Source organism: Macaca thibetana, chromosome 14 (genome assembly GCF_024542745.1).
Source record: "Macaca thibetana thibetana isolate TM-01 chromosome 14, ASM2454274v1, whole genome shotgun sequence".
In the NCBI taxonomy this organism is placed as follows: Eukaryota; Metazoa; Chordata; class Mammalia; order Primates; family Cercopithecidae; genus Macaca; species Macaca thibetana.
The window spans coordinates 104,321,606-104,342,905 of record NC_065591.1 but is presented as its reverse complement, the minus strand read 5'-3'; the positions used below and the strand labels follow the sequence as shown (position 1 = coordinate 104,342,905).

At 44.6% G+C, this 21,300-nt stretch overlaps 1 protein-coding gene across 24 annotated transcripts in view; it reads left to right on the top strand.

The window, feature by feature from the left end:
- TIMM8B (translocase of inner mitochondrial membrane 8 homolog B) overlaps positions 1-21,300 on the top strand; it is a 1,180,384-nt gene that overhangs the window by 743,611 nt on the left and 415,473 nt on the right. Inside the window, exon 1 of one of the 24 annotated variants that reach the window (XM_050757817.1) lies at positions 383-386. The exons of 22 other annotated variants lie outside the window; for them this stretch is intronic. The gene's annotated coding sequence lies outside the window, so the exon portion shown is untranslated. Of the gene's footprint in view, positions 1-382; positions 387-3,691; positions 3,696-21,300 lie in introns of those variants that run through there. One more of the 24 variants, XM_050757794.1, reaches the window with a different exon arrangement.

The following is a 21,300-nucleotide window of genomic DNA, read 5'->3' as shown; positions in this document are numbered from 1 at the left end:
ACTACACACATGTAAATGCACCACACACACATGCACACTACACACAGATATATATATACACACACACACATATACATGCACACTACATGCACACACATTGCACATGTGCACAATGCATACATACATGCATCTACACACACAAGCATGCATATGTGAACACATGCACATATACACACATGCACGCTCACACACATACCCACACTTAATCATAGTCTGCACACGTATCACTGCACACTGCTCAGGCTCCTCCAGATCAGTCAGAAATTATAGGAGATAAAACCAACAGAATTTAAACAAAGACAAGAAAGACCTGAAATGATGGGCAGACTTGTCTAATTATTGCTATTTTTAGAATCCATACTGCAAGTGGTAGAAAAGAATGGGGGTGGAGGGTGCTGACCAAAAAGATTGCTTCATTATTGGAAACAGAAGATAAGTAGGCTGAAGAGGGTGATTGGAAAGTTGAAAACAGGGAGGCAGTCCTTCCCCTCTCCCCTCCACCTCCACCTCCCCATGTCTCCCTCTCCCATTCCAGGAGCTGAGCACTAGGAGAAAGAAGGGCACATGACACCAGATGATGGAAGCTGACCTGGCTTTCCACTCTGGCTACAGACTTTCTGGATGTGTGACATTGAATATGTTCCTCAGGGCCACCTCTAGCCTATAAAAGGTGTCTTTGTGCAAATAGAAGACACCTCTTTGCACAGATAAATAAGAGAATATTCTGGTTGGATGTAGCACCTCATAGTTCCTGATTTGGCAAATGCTGCATGGCTGAATTTCCACTCTCCCAACAGTGCATTTGTGCAGCATCCCAGCTACCCAACCACATGCAGCAAGCAGATGTCACTTCACATCTGTAGACCCCTGCTCGTCCTCTCCAGAAGTGAAGATAATATCTGCCAAAAAGGGAGATCCAACACAGGAGACAAAATGCAAGGCGAGAACCCATAATTTAAAAAAAAAAAGAAGTAATTCAAGGTCCTAGGGTGCAGGCCATGCAGGACAAAGACTGGGAAGAGCATGGGTTCTCTGCCACATGTGAGGGGGCAGTGAAGACCAATTTTGATTGATATCTTAGAGTAGGAAGTTGGAGGATTTAGGGATACCCAATGACTGCATTCTAGGTTATGTCATCAATATCATCTATTTCTTGACACAGAAGCTGACCAGCCTCTCAGAATTTCACAATCATTGCAGAGTGCAGGCTAGGGGCTCTGGGGCCCCAGCCCTGCCAATTTGTAATTGATGTGGGTTAACTCTATTCCCCAGTTGCCTCATCTGTAGAATCAGGTAAGTGAGATACTTTTTTCACAGAGGAATTACAAAAATAAAACAGAATAATATCTGTGAAAATGTTTTGTGACTCATGTGGGATCATTTGGATTCTTCTTGTTGCTGGTTGACAAAATGCTATTTTTGATGATCCCTGGGCTTTGTTCCAGCCTCCACCTAGGGTCACTTGCCCATCTTGTTAGGAGCTTCACTATCAGCTCAGGTGTGTTTCTAATGTCTCTTCTGCACGTGATCCAGGAAAAAGAAGGCTGAGTGTTCCAGCAGAGAAGCTTCAGGTTGGACTTAAGGAAGAACTTCCAGACATTGGATAAGGTGAGTAAACAAGAAAGTGAACTTTGTACTGGGAGGGAGGGAGGACAGTGATTTATAAGTATGTTTGGATTGACCCCTGGGACACTCGGAGCCGTGGGGATAAGAGCCGTACTTATGAGCCCCTTCTAGGCTCCTTTCCAGGCTCCAGAGGTTAATGTTTCCATTTAAATGGAAATTGAGTGCAAAATTATTAGCAACTGTTCAAAAAGAACCAAATTACAAGAGGCTGTTCTTTGTACAGTACAAACAGAGCTGCTGCTGCTGTTCTGCACCTTAAATACAAAGGTGGGTCCTGCTGAAGGTGACTCCTCCACCCTCAGAGGAGCTGAACCCCTGGAAATGGTTCATTTGGAACACAGACTGGGAAGCCAGAAAGCTCCCCTCTGGCCTTGGATCCTAGTAAGCCCCAAAGGAGGGTCAGATGCAGAAGTTCCAAGAACATCTGCAGAATACAGGTCACATCGGTTCTCACCTCCCCAGCATCACCTGGCACATAAAATCAATCCTCATTACTCACCAATTCCATATTTGCAAATTCACCTCCTCGCTTACATTTATGTATGACCCCAAAATCAATGTCCGAAGACTTTTTGCGGTCATTTGCAAGCATGCACAGAGCAGTGACAATTTTGAGAAGCCTGACGTGCACATTCCCAGCTGAGATGGAGCAAGGGGATGCTCTGCCTTCTCGTTTCAGCTCTCATACTGTAAACAAATATCCTTTTTAATTTTTGAGACAGGGTCTGGTTCTGTCATCCAGGCTAGAGTGCAGTGGTGGCACAATCATGGCTCACTGCAGCCTTGACCTCCTGAGCTAAAGCCATCCTCCCACCTCAGCATCCTGAATAACTAGGACTACAGGCATTCACCACTACACCTTGCTAATTGTTTAGTTTTTTGTAGAAACAAAGTCTCATCGTGTTGCCCAGTCTGGTCCCAAAGTCCAGGGCTCAAGCAATCCACCCACCTCAGCTCTCCAAAGTGCTGGGGTTACAGACGTGAGCCACCACACTCACCTAACAAGTATCTTTTTCATGGTCTATTTAGTACCAATTTTTTTGTTGTTGTTGTTGTTGATTCTACTATGTAAAATGGCCACCAAGTGTAATGCTAAGGCACTTTCTAGAATTCCTATGTGCAAGAAGGCTATGAAGTGCCTTAGGGAGAATATATGTATGTTAGGTAAACTTCACTCAGGCGTGAGTTCTAGTGCTATTGGTCATGAGTTCAATGTTAATGAACCAACAATGTATATCAAATAAGGTGACTTTAAACAGAAACACACACAAGACAAGGTTATGTATGGATCGGTTGAGGAACATGTGACCAGAGGCTCACAGGTCTGCACTTCCCCTAGAAGCAATGGTTCATTATTGGCTAATTCAACATTAGCGGAAACATTACAGAACACAACTCCTACAAATAACAAGAATCGACTGTTGTAGGTGTTCAGTGAATGATAACTATGACTTCTTCACAGGGTTATCTCTGAGTTCGAATGTGGAGGTACTGTTTCAACCCCTTGCCAGCAAGTTTAAAGGATCTTCTCATCCAAAAAAATGCCTTCTTCTACAGCCCAATTTTTCCCATGCTCAGATCTGCACATCCCAGTATAAAGTATAAGGCCCAACAGGACCAAGAAGGGGTTATTTCTAGAAGGTTCCATGATTCATAGCCATGGTGGAGTCTTCTCATCTGAAATAACAGAGGCTTCCCAAAACCCAAAGAGTAGTCAGAGCATAAAACTTCAAGAATCCAGAGCTTTAAAAACTCAGGAAGAGTAGGGTCACCCAAATCAAAAAGGATGGGAGTTGGCAAAGTCTAGCTCTCAATGAGCCAGGAGCCAAGACCCAGCCTGGGACAGTGAGGCCAAGAACAGGCGAGGAGACCACCAACAGCAAGGGCTTGGGGAGAGGACCGAGAAACTGGCTGGTGTTGGGGCTTGCATTTATGAGCCCTTTGTGGAGGCAGTGGGAGAGGGGAAGCCCCCCGAAATGATGTAGAACAAAAGTTGGCCTTCTCAATAAATGCAATGTATTCATATAAATGCCATCAGAGAAGGTGGCCAAGGCAATTGAGTTTGGGGGACTCTCTCCAAGGTCCTAACTCGTGATTTTTATCAGTTTGTAATGGAACTCTGGTAGAATCTGGAATGACAAGCTGCCTCTCTGTTCCCTGGTTTCTATTCCTGCTTCTGCTTCCACTTCCCTCTTCCCTTCCTCCCTTCCCCTCTTTCACCTCCTTTCCCCTTCTTTTCTCTCTCCCCTTGTTTCTCTGTCTGCAGGAATTGAAATGTACAACCACGGGTCACTCAGCAGGCTGGCTGACTGGCTACCATCACCAGCCTTCTTTCCCTCCATCACAGGTCATGAGGCTGCAGTTGCCTTGTAAAAATTCTGGTGCTACCCTCCACCGTACAGGGAGATTTTCCTGGCTCCACCTTTTTCCATTTTGAAATGTTTTTTGCTTTCATGTCATTTCCCATTTCTATCCAGTGGCCTCATGTCTGGATTTACTGTCTCTTCCCAGTCCCTTTGGCTTAATGGCTCAACCGGGGGATCTGGCCTCTGATTTTTGTTTCTTTTGAGTTATGTCTTCCCAGATCACCTTCATTTCTACCCTGCCTGGATCACAGTGGAAGCATCAGGAGGGTGTGTGATGGCCTCGAGGAAGTCCAAATGCAAAGATGCTCCTCCTACTCAACCCTTGCAGGGCTGGTTGGACACACATAAAATCAGGAATTGGTGTTAGGGTGAGAAAGGTTTATCAAACTCACATTTTAAGCTCTGAGTTAATGTTGTTTTAAGCTGACTCAGTCATTAGATTCATACAGCATGGGCTGGGGCGAGGGGCAAGGGGCAAAAGAGAGAGGAAGGAAACCAAGTAAGGAGGGCTGAGAAACAGTTTGGGATTTGGAAGCTGTGGGAAGTGAGACAATTAGGGAGGAAAAGGGGGGATTTCTGAGAAGTGGTATGTGGGTGAAATGGATTCTTCTTAGCATTCTTTAAGAGATCTCAATAAAGATTTAAATTATTTGTTGATTGGCTTGCTCTTCTCCAAATGCAACTCTATATAGAAACTAAGAAACATGGAGCCACAGCTTTTTTCAGTTTATATCAAGACAGCCTAAAGCTCCTCATCGTGGCTGCCCAGATCTTGCAGACACACCTCTCACCATTGTTACCACTGAGAGTTCACATTCAGCTAGACTGGGCTATTTTGGATCCTTTAATAGGTCAGGTTTTTACTCCCTCTGTCTGAAACTACCTTCCTATTCCCTTGCTGCCTTTCTTAGTCAGTTCATGCTGCTATGAGATAAGACCATAAACCAAGTGGCTTATAAACAGGAGAAAATTATTTCTCCAAGTTCTGGAGACTGGGAAGTCGATGATCAAGGTGCCAACAGGTTTGACTTCCCGGTTCATACAGGGCATGCATCTCAAGTGACCTTACCTGGTAGAAGGGGGCAAGGCAGCTCTCTGGGGCCCCTTTTATAAGGGCTCCACCCTCATGACTTGATTACTTCCCAAAAGCCCCACCTCCTAATTCCATCACATTGAGGGTTAGATCTCAACATAGGAATTTTGGGGAGACACATTCAGGCCATAATATTTCCTTTTTCCTAGCCAATTCCTACTCATAGTTTTAGCTTAAATGTCACTACCCAGCAACCCCAAATCTGGATTCTGTGGCTATCTTCTGTCTCCCATAGCACCCCAACATAATTCTTTCAGACTACATTGTAAGTGTGGACGTGTTGTCTTCTCCACCCAGTTGTAACCATTATGAAAGCAAGGGCTGTCTGTCTCACTCACCCCTGTGTTTAGCACAGTGTCTGATATAGCCTAAATGCTCAATAAATATCTGCTGAATGAATGACTCTGACACTGAAGCTTCTTCCAGCATACCAGGATGACTCCAGATGTTCTATACTTCTCCACCCCTGGTGCCACTTATACCTCCCTTCCTGACAGTTTTCAGACTCCGGAGTAGAGAGTTCACCCACTTCTTTCCCTGGAAGCAAGAATGGAAAGAGTCTCAGCTTCTGGCTCCAGGCAGGTTGTCACCTAGGGGCTCACAGAGCATGAGCAGCCTCCGTGGAGTGGGAAGGGCTCTGCAGCAGACCCTCCTGCAGGCAGCATAGCCACCTGCCAAGTGTTCACCTCTCTAGGACTGCCTCTGCCCAGCCTGGATGCAGAACCTAATCTCAAAGAGGACTTTTGTTTTTCTAAGGATTTCCTTCCTCAGGTTGGATCTCTCTCCACTTCCCCAAGATCTGCCCAGCCTGGATGCAGAACCTAATCTCAAAGAAGACTTTTGTTTTTCTAAGGATTTCCTTCCTCAAGTTGGATCTCTCTCCACTTCCCCAAATCCCTGCTGTCCCTAGAATAGGTCTCATTTATTCATCTCAGTAAACAAACATGTGCTGAGCACTTACCACAGGGAGGATCCCACAACTCGCCCTTGTTATTGTGTAATGTGCAATCATACGGTAGAGGATGCAACCACCCAAAGACACAATCAGAAAGCGTGTGGAGGCAGGGGGTCCAGAGAGAAGTCTAATCCAGCCTGAGGGCATTCCTCCAACCCACTGAGACATCCCTGGGGGGATCCTCAGTCTTTCCCAGTCAACCCTCTGTTCTCCATTTATCTCCTTTTCAGTGATTCCCTCTTTTCCTTCTTCCCTAGATATCTGGAGCCACATACTGATGTGGGCAGTTTCCTGCTTCTCCTCTAGATAGTCAGAGCCTCACACCCCTACAGGGAGGTGTTGCCTGCAGCCTCAACTCAACACCCTGGTCATCCTTTGCTCACACTTACTGACTTTGTTGGACCTCAGATTGAAGCATCTGAGGACGATGGGCTGTGTGACTAAGGAAGAGGCTGCCCCCCTGGAAGTTTAGATTATGTATTTGTGTGCAGGACCTAGCATAGATAGGTCTACCTAGCATAGCTTTTTCTAACTTTGACTGAACTCTAGAAGAGCCAAGGAGAATGTAAGCCTCATGTTGGGGAGGTCAAGTTACTTTCTAGCTCGAGATCCTAGAGAGACAATTGAGCAACATGGACTTTGAGGTCAGGCTGCTAAGATTCAAATCCCAGCTCTGCTACTGGCTGATTAACCATTACTGGAGTTATTTATCCTCCTTTTTTTTTTTTTTTTTTTTTTTTTTTTTGAGAGGGAGTCTCGCTCTGTCACCCAGGCTGGAGTGCGGTGAGGCGATCTCGGCTCACTGCAAGCTCCGCCTCCCGGGTTCATGCCATTCTCCTGCCTCAGCCTCCCAAGTAGCTGGGACTACAGGCACCCACCACCACGCACGGCTAGTTTTTTGTATTTTTTAGTAGAGACGGGGTTTCACCGGGTTAGCCAGGATGGTCTCGATTTCCTGACCTCGTGATCCGCCCGTCTCGGCCTCCCAAAGTGCTGGGATTACAGGCTTGAGCCACCGCGCCCGGCCTATTTATCCTCTTTAAACCTGAGTTTTCTCAACTGTAAAACAGGGGTAGTAATAGCTCATACTTCATGGTATTTCTATGAGGATTAACTCAGATAATTTGTGTAAAGCCCTCCATACAGTGCTGACACACGGCACTCAATAAATGTCAGCTTTATTTTTGGAAACGCCCTCCTCCCCCGTTTCAGGCACTGGATAGCCCAGTCCCCAAGCTGGACTCTGTGGGAGCCACGTCTTGCTGAGAATGACAGGAAGAAGGTATTTTTAAAAAAGATTACATTGCTGGGTTAAGTCCCACTTTTAAACGCTGTTACCTTTCTCCTTTGATTCCTTCTAGGTGAATCCTAGATGGGTGCCCAGCATTTTGCTTCAATCAACTCTAAGGAAAACACACTCTGGAAAGTCTGCTAGTCTAGTCTAGCAACGCAGGGCTGGAAGCTAGGACCAACGAGAGTGACTCACAGCAAATTTCATCTTTCCCTGGAGATGCAGAAAGACTCCAGACATCGTCACTGAAACTCCCTTGCAAGCCTCCACCTCCCATCACTGCACCGGGAACTTGTGTTTCTCACTTATGACTTGACCCTAGAGGACTCTCCTCCTCCATAACTCCCCTCTGAGGATGCGGTCACTGCATCAACCATCTCAGGCAGCACCCTCGAGTTACATGCAAACTGCTTTCCCTCAAAGATGCGGTACACACCTTACACAGCTGGTATGGTGGGCCGTTGTCAAGTTTCCTGGCTGCCCAGCACCTTTAAACACCCTTCTTACATTAGAGGAATTTTCCATCCTATGCATCCTGCCTCCTAAAAGTGGAAACAAGAACAGTCACTTTCCCAGCCTTCTTTGCAGCTAAGACGCAAGCAGGTGGCCAAGGAGCTGCCGGGATGATAAGGTGACATTCCGGGCCACATTGAAGGCAGCAGTGGCGACAATGGTCATGTTCCTGGCAAATTGTGATGCAAATTGGAACATCCAGTTGGCGGCAGTGGCGGCCACAGCAGTTTTCTCATGAGGCCAGTTCTGCCACGTGTAATGGAACATTATTCTGCACGTGTAGCGTGGGGCCTGGTTTTCCAGGCTCCGCTGATTCTGTGAGGCACCCAACATCCTGTTACTAAACCTTTCCTGCTGTGTCAGCCAGAATTGGCTTCAACTGCTTACCATGAGGAACCCCGATTCCTACAGGCAAAAACCACAGGGAACACATGGTGGCAACTTAGAAGTCAAGCCTTACTGAGATCTCTCGCTTAATAGATATGTCCAATCCCTTTAAATTCCTGTGCCCCTGGTCCTGTCCCGAAGGGAAACCTCAGACTTTATGGTTTTTTAGGCAAGTGGAGCAGGCTGTGACCCTGCAATCCAGCCTGAGAACACAAACAGCATCTCAGCATTTGTCGAAGCAGCTTCCTCCAGGGGAGGAACAAAAACAGGGCTGTTTTTGTCAGGAGGATTCCAAAATAGGCTCCAGGGGCCACAGCTACAGGCTGAGACCAAAGGTCCTCCTCAGGCAACTGACACGCAGTAAGCAAAGGGCCTGTGGTCATACCTGGGTCCAGAGCTTCAGGGCTCTGAGGTCAGGCCAATGCAAGGAATGGTGACGGGAAAGACTGAGGAGCTCAGGCCCACTCGGAGAGATGTCATGGGTTCCTTGGCTGCAACTCCTGTCCAGGGCTTGGGAGCAGCCACCACGTTAAGCCCTTTCAGAGCCCTGGTACTGCTAACAGAAATACTGGCAAGGTGCCTGGTCACATATAAACAAATTAACCTTCCCAGACTCCTGGGCAACTGAAGAAGGAAGGCATGGAAGGCCTTGAGAACCATGCTGGGACTTCTCTACACACTCCCTGCTAAGGGTCTTCGTGTTTCCAAAGACCCTCTCTGGTCAGGACACTTGTCTAGGAGACAGCTGGCCTGTGGCTAAGGAACAGAGGGGAGATGAAGACATGGGGTAGCTGGAATGCAAGCTGTGAGTTTGGAGCTCCTGGAACCATCTCTTCCAGGTGACTGCTTGACTGAGGTCAGAGAGTCCAGGCCAATGTGCAAAAAGAACCAAGCCAAGCAGAGCAAGAGGAGAGCTCCAGTGTCAGAGTGTGAGTTCCTGAACCCACTGTGCCAGATCTACTTCTGGTGACAGGAGGCAAGAAATTTTCCTTTCTGCTCAAGTTAGTTCGGGGGGTGGCTTTTGCCACTTGCAACCAAAACAGGCCAGACCACCACAGGTTCCTGAGACAGAGCCTTATACATGTTTCCTGCTCTCTATATGCTCACAACAGTGGGGACAAGCCATCATTTCATGGAAGGAATGTCACTGTGCTTCTTCTGGCTAGAAAGGCAGCTCTCATTAGTGCATTACCTATGATTACCCCACAACAGAGCCAACATCATTTAAACATCCACAAAATAGCCTACAGTCATGTACCGAGTCACAGCCTCTTGGAGAAACGTCAGCATGAACTCCAGGAGACTTTAGTCTGTAATTGCATAGAGATATAGTCAAAGCAAAGATCTAGGCTTTTTTCTTCCCTCCGGCCCTCACCTTTGGTCCCGACACCCTCGGATTGCCGGGCTTGTCTCAGAAGATGCTGGGAACTGGCTAACTGCCCCTACCAAGTTAAGCACAGCAGGAGGCAAATAAAATGAGGCCCCGCCATCCTGTTATCCTGGGCCCCTCCCACCTTGGGCTGTCCAGATTCAGGGCTCAGCACCAAGCTTAAGCCACACTCCCTATATTCATTTTTTGGGAAACTGGCACAGACCTTCAGGCCTCAGCCCAGCAACAACTGTAGCTTTGTTATCCTGGGGCATGGAAATTTCCCTCTCACTGACAGCCTCATTCATTTGTCTCTTAATTAGACACAGACCCCCACGGTGCTGTGTCCTCCACTGTGATCTTTGACAAGCTCCTAGAGGGCCTCCCCACTGAGTCATGTGATCAGAGGGAAGTCATCCAGTCCAGCCCCTGCTCTAGGCTCATTCCCAGCACCCTGGCAGCTCCCAGCCCAGAAAGGGAGTCACGTCCCCGAGAGGCAGCTGTACCATTGCCGGCTTTTCAGTTGGTAGAAATTTCTTTTCCCTATTCAGCTAAAATTGGCCTCCCTTCCACCCCATTCGCCTTCTATCTTATCACAGATGTAGTTCATTTTCATATCCACAGGACAGGAATTTATTGAAAAACAGATCGTTTTGTCCTTACCAAAAAAAAAAAACCCTATTTTTCACCTAAACAACCTGTTTCCTCTCCTGTTCCTTATGGTTTTCAGACCTACAGCCATTCTATCCATGCTTGCCCGGATACTTTGCACAAACAAACATTAGACTACACTGCAGCATCGGAACTCAAATCGACTCCAGGTGAGGTCTTAAAAAAAAAAAGCCCATATGTTAGTTAATTATAATTTAATTTATATCCCTCCCCCTCACTGTCTAGAACTTGAATAGTTGGTGAGATAGAAATGACTAGTTGCCTCCAAATATCCATTTCCCCTTCTTTTCATCAACAGGATCTAATTTTTTAACTGGGCATATTGTCACCTGGGTAAAATAGTCCAATTCCCATCATCCTTTGCAGCTGTGTTACCATGAAACTAATTTCTAGCCAAAGAGATATAAGCAGAAATGTGTGAGAAACTTCCTGGAAGCCTCCCTAAGAGTGACAAGGCGGACCCTTCTTTCTGTCTTCTTCTCCACCCTGCTTCTGGAACTCAGATGTGATGCCTGGAACTCTAGCAGTCATCTTGGACCACAAGGATGTGGACTGTACACTTGAACAATTAGAAGGGAACTGGTCCCTGACAATCTGTGTGGCTGGCTGCCCCACTAGCTTGGGATTGCCTAACTCTAGACTTGTTTTATACAAAAAATAAACAACTTCTTTGTTTAAGCTACATAGTATTTGAGTATTTTCTTAAATATGCATTAAGACCTACCTAATCCTAAATTTGCCACCCTGAAGTCATCATAATGAGTTGTATGCCTACCCCAAGAAATTTCTCAACCAGATAATTCTGAAGAAACTCCAGCTCTCATCACAATTTCTTTTTCTCTTAGATTTTTTAATGCTTAATAAAACTTTGCTGAAGACTTAGAGATAACATGAAAGTATTATAACAAGGAAAACAAATTTGGCATATTCATTCTCTGTGGATGTCCTAACAAATTACCACAAACCTGATGACTTAAAACAATAGAAATTTATTCTCTTTGTTCTGGAGTTCTGGAAAGCCAGAAGTCTGAAGCCAGTATCACTGAGCTGAAATCAAGGTGCTGACAGGGTTATGCTTTCTCCAGAGGCTCTAGGGGAGAATCCTTCCTTGTCTTTTCCAGTTCCGGGTGGCTTCTGGCATTCTTCGACTTGTGGTTGCATCACTTAAATTTCTGCCTCTGCAGTCACATTGCCTTCTCCTTTTTCTTTTAATGTCAAATATCCCTCTCCCTCCCTCTTAGGAGGGCAAATACGACTGTTTTTAGGGCCCACCTAATCCAGGATAATCTCTTTTTCTTAAAATCCTTAACCACATATGCAAAGTCTTTTTTTTTTTTTTTTTTTTTTTTTTTTTTTTTTTTTTTTGCCATATAAAGTAATATTCACTTGTTCCAGGGATGAGGACATGGATATCTTTGGGGAGCCATGATTTTAGCCTACCACACACCTGGATGTTAAACAAAGCTCCTGTCAGAGCTTAAGCCCTAAGATCATAGTGGTGTCTTAGAGTGGTCATGTCCCCCACCTAGGTCCTGGTCCGTGTCACGCTACAAGGACAAGCTTTCTGTCCCGCACAGAGCCATGCAGCACACCTCCCATAGCTGAGGTATATATTGTTTCCTGACTCCCCCAGACCCAAAGAGAGGGTCCTGTTTCTTATGCTTGCCTCTGCCACCTGCCTTTATATCCCACTGCCAAGTCAAAAGCCCACCTGGCCCATCTCCATCTCCTGTACCAGGATTGGCCTCTTCACAGGATGACAGACAGTGGGATTGCCCAAAGGGATGTAGGGTCCTAGGACTCTAAAAGTCGACAGATTACCTCAGAAAACAGTGACAAAAGATTCACCTATTCATTCATTCATTCGAAGAAAGGCAAGATTGTAAGGTGGCAAGCCTGTATTGCAATTGGAATCATGTAGGTTTGAGCTATAATGCCGTCACTTGCCAATTACATAATCTCTATAAGCCTTCATTTCCTCATCCACAAATATGAAGATAGAAAGGAAAATAATGTCCACATTGCAGGGTTATTGTGAGAATTAGGAAAAAAATATTCTGTGTGTGAAGCACTTGGCACCAAACCCAGCTCACAGGAGAAGCTAGATAAGCTGAGACTAGGACTTATCCAGTTTTCCCTCCAATAGTGGACTGAACATCCTACTAATGCTGGAGGTGCAGTCACGACCCAGGCAGGCTTGCCCTGAAGATGCTCAACCCAGGTCAGTTTCCCACGTAAGCCATCTACAATGGGATATGTACTCCAGTGCAGTTTTGAACAAAGTCTGGTGGAAGAAGCTGTTGGCTCTTGAGGTTCTTGGCTTGTCATTTTCTCAAAACAAGGCAGCACAGAAAAATTTACAGAGAAGAGTGCATTTGTGCACAGGGCCCCACCATCCAGTTAGGTGGCTGCTGGAAACTCCATTTCCTGACTGCAGATACTGACTTTGAGAGACACCCAGCTTGCAAAGGGTGGACCCAGGCCACTGTGCATTGCACTGAGAACTTCTGCTCATCAATTACTCATATGAGTAAAACAGCTTCCAATTTGGGATTTTTAGTTAAATGCTAAAAATTGGAGGTAAATTAATTAAGATATAACTTCAACAACACCAGCCTTCCCTCATCAACAGTTCCTAAGACAGGACAGGCAGCATTAATTGTTGCAATTAATTAGGCATTAAACTGATAATGGGTACAGCTGCTAACAATTAACAGCTAATTATGTCAAGCACTTTAACCATTTCACAAAAGAAATGGAAATTGGAGGGAAGGGAGAGTGAAATGAAAAGAAAGAAAGCAGTTACCTCATAAACAAATGAGAGGCAGTTAGCACCAAGTGCAGCTGGATCCTGCTGTAGAAATGACAGAAAAAGTTGATACCAGCCCTGTCCCCAGCAAGGCTGAGCTTCAGAGAAGCCACGCGACTCTGAATTTGAACGAAGAGACTTGAGTCAAATTGACCTGAATAGTGATCAGAGCCAAAATGTGACAAGCTGCATTCTTAGTGCTTGGTGCATATATATATTATACATTACATATTACATATATTTTATATATATTATATTATATATTACATATACTTTATATTTTATATATATAGTCAACTTTTATTTTAGATTCAGGAACACTTGTGCAGGTTTGTTACATGGGCTTATTGCATAATGCTGGGGTTTGGGGGCAAGTGATCCCCATCACCCAGGTAGTATGCATAGTACTCAATAGGTAGTTTTTCAGCCCTTGGTCCCCTCTTCCTTTTCCCTCTTGTGCTAGTCTGTTTTCACACTGCCATAAGGAACTTTCCTGACACTGGGTAATTTACAAAGGAAAGAGGTTTAATTGACTCCCAGCTACATGGCTGGGGATGCTTCAGGGAACTTCCAATCATGGCAAAAGAGGAAGCAGTCAACTTCTTCACAAGGTGGCAGGAGAAAGAAGAGCAGGGGAAACCACCACTTCTAAAACCATCAGATCTTGTGAAAACTCACTCAGGGGCCAGGCGCGGTGGCTCACGCCTGTAATCCCAAAACTTTGGGAGGCCGAGGGGGTTGGATCACCTGAGGTCAGGAGTTCAAGACCCGCCTGACCTACAAGGTAAAACCCCTTCTCTAGTAAAAATACATATTAGCCAGGCATGGTAGCAAGCACCTGTAGTCCCAGCTACTTGGGAGGCTGAGACAAGAGAATTGCTTGAACCTGGGAGGCAGAGGCTGCAGTGAGCCGAGATCATACCACTGCACTCCAGCCTGGCTGACAGAGTGAGACTCCATCTCAAAACAAACAAACAACCAAACAAAAAAAACCTCACTCATTATTACAAGAACAGCATAGGGGAAACCGCCCCCATAATCCAATCACCTGCCTCCCTTCCCACGTTTGAATTACAGGTCCGTCCTTCAACAGGTGGGGATTGCCATTCAAGATGTGACTTGGGTGGGGACACCGAGCCAAACCATATCACCCCTCTAGTAGTACCCAGTGTCTATTGTTCCCATTTTTATTTCTTTGGGGTTTTTTTTAGATGAAGTTTCACTCTTGTCGCCCAGGCTGGAATGCAATGGTGCGATCTTGGCTCACTGCAACCTCTGCCTCCCGGGTTCAAGTAATTCTCCTGCCTTAGCCTCCCGAGTAGCTGGGATTACAGGCGGCCGCCACCATGCCAAGTTAATTTTTGTATTTTTAGTAGAGATGGGGTTTCACCATGTTGGCCAGGCTGGTCTTAAACTCCTAACCTCAAGTGATTCACCAGCCTCAGCCTCCCAAAGTGCTGGGATTACAGGTGTGAGCTACCATGACTGGCCCCCATCTTTATTTCTATGTGTACCCTATGTTTAGCTCCTGCTTATAAGTGAGAACATCTGGTATTTATTTTTCTGTTCCTGCATTAATTCACTTTGGATTCTGGCCACCAGCTCCATTCATGTTGCTGCAAAGGATACTTCATTCTTTGTTATGGCTGCATAGTATTCCATGTATATGTACTGCATTTTCCTTATCCAATCCACCATTGATGAGTTGATTCCATGTCTTTGCTATCGTGAACAGTGCTGCAATAAACATGCTAGTGCAGGTGTCTTTTTGGTAGAATGATTTATTTTGCTTTGGGTATATACCCACTAATAACATTTCTGGGCTGAAGGTTAGTTCTCTTTTAAATTCTTTGAGGAATCACCAAATCACTTTCCACAGGATCTGAACTAATTTATATTCCCACCAGCAGGGTATAAGCATTCCCTTTTATCCACAGCCTCACCAGCATCTGTTGTTCTTTGTCTTTTTAATAATAGCATTCTGATTAGTGTGAGATGGTATCTTATTGTGGTTTTGATTTGCATTTCTCTGATGATTAGTGATGTTGAGCATTGTTTTTCATGTTTGTTGGCTGCTTGCATGTCTTCTGAGAGGTGTCTGTCCATATTCTTTGCTCACTTTTTAATGTTTTTTTTTGGGGGGGGGCTTGTTGAGTTCCTTATAGATTCTTAATATTAGACCTTTGTTGATGCATAATTTGCAAATATTTTCTCCCATTCTGTGGGTTGCCTGGTTTACTCTGTTGATAATTTCTTTTGCTGTGTAGATGCTCTTTAGCTAACTTAGTTTCCACTTTTCAATTTTTTTGTTGCAAATGCTTTTGAAGACTTAGTCATAAATTATTTGCCAAGGCTAATGTCCAAAATGATATTCCCCAGGATTTTTATAGTTTGGGGTCTTACATTTAACCTTTTTAATTTTATATTTTTTATTTTATTTATTTATTTTTGAGATGGAGTCTTGCTCTGTCTCCCAGGCTGGAATGCAATGGCATGATCTTGGCTCACTGCAACCTCCACGTCCCGGGTCCAAGCAATTCTCCTGCCTCAGTCTCCTGAGTAGCTGGGATTACAAGCACACACCACCACGCCCAGCTAATTTTTGTATTATTTGTAGAGATGGAGTTTCACCATGTTGACCAGGCTGGTCTTGAACTCCTGACCTCAGGTGATCCACCCGCCTCTGCCTCCCAAAGTGCTGGGATTACAGGCCTGAGCCACTGTGCCCGGCCTTGAGGTCTTAAATTTAAATCTTTAATTCATCTTGAGTTAACTTTTGTATATAATGAAAGGAAGGAGTCCAGTTTCATTCTTCTGCATATGGCTAGCTAGTTGTCCCAACACCATTTATTAAATAGGGAGTCTTTTTCCCATTGCTTATTTTTGTTGACTTTGTCGAAGATCAGATGTTTCTAGGTGTACATCTTTATTTCTGAGTTCTCTGTTATGTTTCATTGGTCTATGTGTCTGTTTTCATACCAGTACTTGACTTTTTTATTATAAAGACCTTGCCATATATTAAATCCATGTAATCCTCACAACAATACTTTGTGCTAGTCACTATTACTATTTCCATTTTGTAGGTGAAAAAACTGAGGCACAGAGAGGTTAAGTGACTTGCCCAAGGTTACTCACTTATAACCGTTAGGGCCTATACTCAAAAACCCAGACACATTGGCTCCACAATATATCCTAAAACAAATGGACCTCACTAATGTGATGAACCCTTAATAGCCCTTAAAACTCAGATAGCAATGTTTTATTGAAACTTAAGCTCAACCAGTTAATTTTAAGAGAAAAGAAAACATATTTCAATTGGAATTAGCACTTTCTAAAGTGATAAAGTTGATAGAAATCCATAAATTTAAATCACCTCTAATCCAACTGGTATTTTATTTGTGCTTCTGTCTGTAAGGACCTGTGTCCTGCTTCTCCAGGAGAACCCATTATCCTGCTAGGAGCTGCCAAGCAGCTCCTTAGAGCACCTCAAGATCCTGTTTCTCAGATGACTTCACAGTAAACGTCATTGGTTGGTTTTGACTCTGAGTTTTTGTTTCCGATAAGCTTTCTTTATCTCATGGGAATGGAAGGTGAAAGGAAAAGAAGAACCAAAGTAAACTAACCACACACACACACACACACACACACACAGAGAGACATACAAAACGTACATACACATATGCACATAGACATACATGTGCATGCATACACATAGACACACGTATACACACATGCATACCTTATTTAGATGATTACACTAACAAGGAGAGAGTTGCAGGAAAAAGTATCAAGTCTACTTATCCTTACGTAAAGCCAAGAGAGACAAAGTGGCTTGCTTAGTATCTCACAGGATGGCAGATAAAGCCAAGACTGAAAATTCCTGTCCCCATGTTCTGCATAGAACCCCTGGCCCCAAGTGCTTCATAGAGAACTTGGTGAATCACACATTCCAGGCCTCATCCTTTGAGATTCCAATTCAGCAGTTTGGGTGGGGCCCATGTAGTTGCATTTCTGATAAGCTCCCAGATGATGCAGCTGCTGCTGGTCCACACACACCTCAATAAATAACCACTGCCCTATTCTGTCCCATTTCTCTCATCAAGGCCCACTAATGTTTTCTGGAGTGAGCTCTTTTGCCCAGCCTGGCCCAGTGGGGACAAGCGTTTGTGGTGGTTCCATTGATTGGGAAGTTCAGCTCATGGTCCTTGGTCATCTGTGACCAGAACCTATTTTTAAACAGAATCCAGGAAAGGGGACCAAATAGGCCTTCTGTTTTCACTCTCCTGCCCCACCTCCTGTCCCACCTAGCTTGAGGGTGGGGGAGTTCTGTTTTCTAAGAGTACAAAGGAAACTGTTCCTAATTAGAGCAGAACTGGAAGGACTTTGCTGATACTATATTGTCTTCCTCCTCAAGACTCCCAAGCGACCTGTCCTCTTTCACAGAGACAAGCCCTTAAATCTTACCACTCACCTCAGGGCTTGCCTGATCCCTCTGTCATCTTCCTGGAGCTGGGGCTTGGGGCAACTAGAGCCATGAGACTAAAACTAGAGCTTTGGGAGGGTGGGCAGAAACATCGAGAACACAGGATGGGCAAGAGGTTGGAGGCCAGTGGTGTACACCCTCACTGCAGGGAGCTTGTGGATGCTGGCTGGTTTTGTGCTGCACTTTGGGGCTATGAAGGACAAATTTCCTGAAAATACTTAGCTGGGTCAAGTCAAAATCACAAGTCTTCTGCAGCCCAGATTCCCCTCTTTGAGAATATGTGCCCTCCCCGTCAAAGGGACCCAGGGCTCTCATTTTAGCCTCATAAAGGGAAGTATCTGATAAAACTCAGATATTGGACATTGGGAACTTCATGATCTTTTCCAGTGTTATTTATAAAGAAGATCATAGGGTAACTTTATTCACTCTTGGTACAAATGGAAATTGTTCTGTTCCCTCCGAAAGAAAACATGACACAGCACGTGAAAGATCTTTAAATGGGTAATCCTGCTTCTAGGAATTTGCTCTAAGGAAATAATTGGACAAGGACTCAAAGATGAATGTACAAGGATACTCAGTCCAACATTATTAATAACAAAAAAAGTAAACATCCTAAATGCATGAATAAAAATAGGAGTTTGGTTAAATGAACCATAGGAAATACAATCACTGAAATATTATGTGACTAATAAAAATGTTAGACACAAGAAAACATTCATAATGACAATGCCAAATTGTAAAATGTAGTCGATAAAACAGTATATATAAAACGATAGTATTTTTGTAAAACCGTATGTGACTATGTGTGTGTGTTCTCTGGAAGGAAAAGAATCCTAAAAGGGCATACAACAGGTTAATAGCTGTTATCTTTACATCATGAGTACACAGGAAATTTCTGAATTTTTTTCCTCCTATGCTTCTTTTAGGTATTATTCAAGCATCCAAGTTTCCCACCTGGAGCACACAATGGAATGAGAAAAAATACATAGAATAAATAAAATCACTATGAATTGTATAATTTTAGGTGTCCTGAATGAGCCATGATAAATATTTTGGGGTACAACTTTCCTATTGTTTCTGAAATCTATTTCCATATAATAAACTTAGAAAGATAATTGTAAATACAAAGATTAATTTTTTTTAGATCTTGCTTGCACATGTGCAGACAGGCCAGTGTACTAGTCTAAGAAAACACATCTTCAGTACATAATATACATATTCATTGGTCTCTTCGCTCCTTCCATCCCCCACTCAAGCAACAAAGATTTTTTTTCCCCACAATGTCTCCTGGCAGCCAAACACAGGCACTGCTAATGAATATTAATTGACCTAACATCTTGTGGTGATGAAACTGCACATTTCCCTGTCTCATTTGGTTGCTAGGGAACCATGTGAGACAGCCATGGGGCTCTGGGACCCAGACCTTTTAAGTACAGGGCAGGGTTAAGCTACAAATCAAAGTACTCCACCCAATTAATTGGGTATACAAGGAACTATATGTATGTATGTGATCCTGTCAAATAAACAAGAAACAAAAACATGGCAATAGGCAGTTTGGCAGTGGGTGGGCAAGCTGGTGGAGATGGGCATAGACTCTAAGTTACTGCAGGCCCTCCCCACGGATCTCCTGCAGTCCCCTCTCCAGGGACCCACCAGCACCACTGTTTCTTCCTCACCATCCTTCAGGGTCTACAGTGGAACCATGCAGTTGGGGCTGGCGGCAGCACGGAGGAAGGGGAAGGAGAGAATGTGATAGAGTTGGATGTAATTGCCCTGAAATTGTAGGCATCATTTTCTGTCATCCTAGTGCTCATATTAGATGCAAATAAGCTGATGAGTGAACCTGGCCTACCTACAATTTTCCTTCTGCACCTGACTTTGATCTTCTTTCCTCCTCCCTTTCCCTTCTCTTCTGTCACTCAACAAGCAAAGAACTCATCCTCATCAGTGCTGGTCTCTGGTCTGTCCACCTTGAACCCTTGCACTAAACAAAGAGCAAGCTTTCCCACCCACACTTTTGGAAGAAAACCCTCATGGAAGCTCCTCACTTCCTAGGCCTCCTGCTTCTCTTTCCTCCCCAGTCTTCTCCCTTTAAGGGCTTACTTTACACTACTTTTCCTAACCAGTCTCCCTTTTCAACTGACTAAGCACCTTCCCTATGAAATGAAGACGTCTTTGTCCTTTAGCCCCACAGGCATACCAAAGACTTTCTCTTTCTGTTTGGCAGGCTCCCTAAAGGCAAGGGTTGAGCTCTGGTCTCAGCATCTGCAGGCTTAACTGAGAAATGGGAGGGCGAGTTCTAGTTCCTCGAAGTGAAAGGCAGTGAGGCTGGGGTGGTGGGTGCTCTCATCCGGCTTCATCTGGTTTCCCTTCAAGTACCTGAGCAAACACAACCGTGAGGATTAACTCCTTGCCAAAGACTGCCTGTCCATATTTTTAGAAATCATATTCTTTTCTTTTCATTTCCATATATTCATTCATTCATTTAACAAATATTAATTGAGCACTTACCCCAAGCCCAGAACTTTTGCTAGGCCCTGTGTGGATTCAATAACGATTCCAAACAGACACAGCCCCCAGTATGAGAACATGGGGAGAGACACAGAGATGGAGCTTAAAACATTATGGAAAATCCTGAAAATAATCAAATAAATTCACAAATAAATATAAAACCACAGCTGTGGTATAATAAGGCGAGACATATGGGGCCATGGAAGGAGGAGGCTGCTCTCCTAATCTTAGGGACTAGGGAAGGCTTTCCTGAGGATGTTGACCCTATCTCCTGGGGAATACTAAGCTTCATGTTCGCCACCCTCCATGACCTCACCAAGATCAAATGGTGCCTGTTTCCTCTTCCTGTGTGGAGTGGAGGTTGTGGGGCTGGAAGGAAAGGAAGTTCTAGGCTCTTCTAAATGAGAAAGATAAATGTGCTCACTTGTTTTCTTGCTTTCTCTCCCCTCTCTCCTTTGAATTTGAAAAGGTTTGTCAACAAAGATTCTAAAGGAAACTCCATGTTCTTAAACACATAAACCACTTTCCACAGGGATGACTCCTGGTGGCATAGGCTTCCTCATTGGCTAATGGTGTGGGTGGGAGCAGAGATGACGGGCGTGGAGTACAAGATGAGAGGATCCCACAAGTCCAATGGCTGTACTCAGGGAAGAAGAGTAGAGACGTCTTGAGCAAAGGGGTAAGATTCCAGTATGAGAACATGGGGAGACACAGAGCTGGAGAAACAAAGAAGAGGCCAGAGGCTGGTATCCAATGAGGGAGACTGGGAGAGACACCCCAGGGAGACATGGGGGACAGAGCAGCTGCTGCCTTCCCCAGTTTTCACTACAAGGTCTTAAGTCCAATCTAAGTTCTCAGGCTCATGCCTAAAATCCCAGCACTTTGGGAAGCCAAGGTAGGCAGATTACTTGAGGTCAGGAGTTCAAGACCAGCCTGGCTAGCATGGTGAAACCTTGTCTCTACTGAAAATACAAAAAATTAGCCAGGCATGGTGGTACACACGTGTAATCCCAGCTACTCGAGAGGCTGAGGAAGGAGAATTGCTTGAACTCAGGAGACAGAGTTTGCAGTGAAGCTAGATCATTCCACTGTAGTCTAGCCTGGGTGACAGATCAATGAGATCCTGTCTCAAAAAATAATTAATTATTTCCCGAAATGTGTGAGGAAGAGTTGCATCTATTTCATGGTTGGTTTGGAAAAACAGCTACCCCAGTGACAGCTGGAT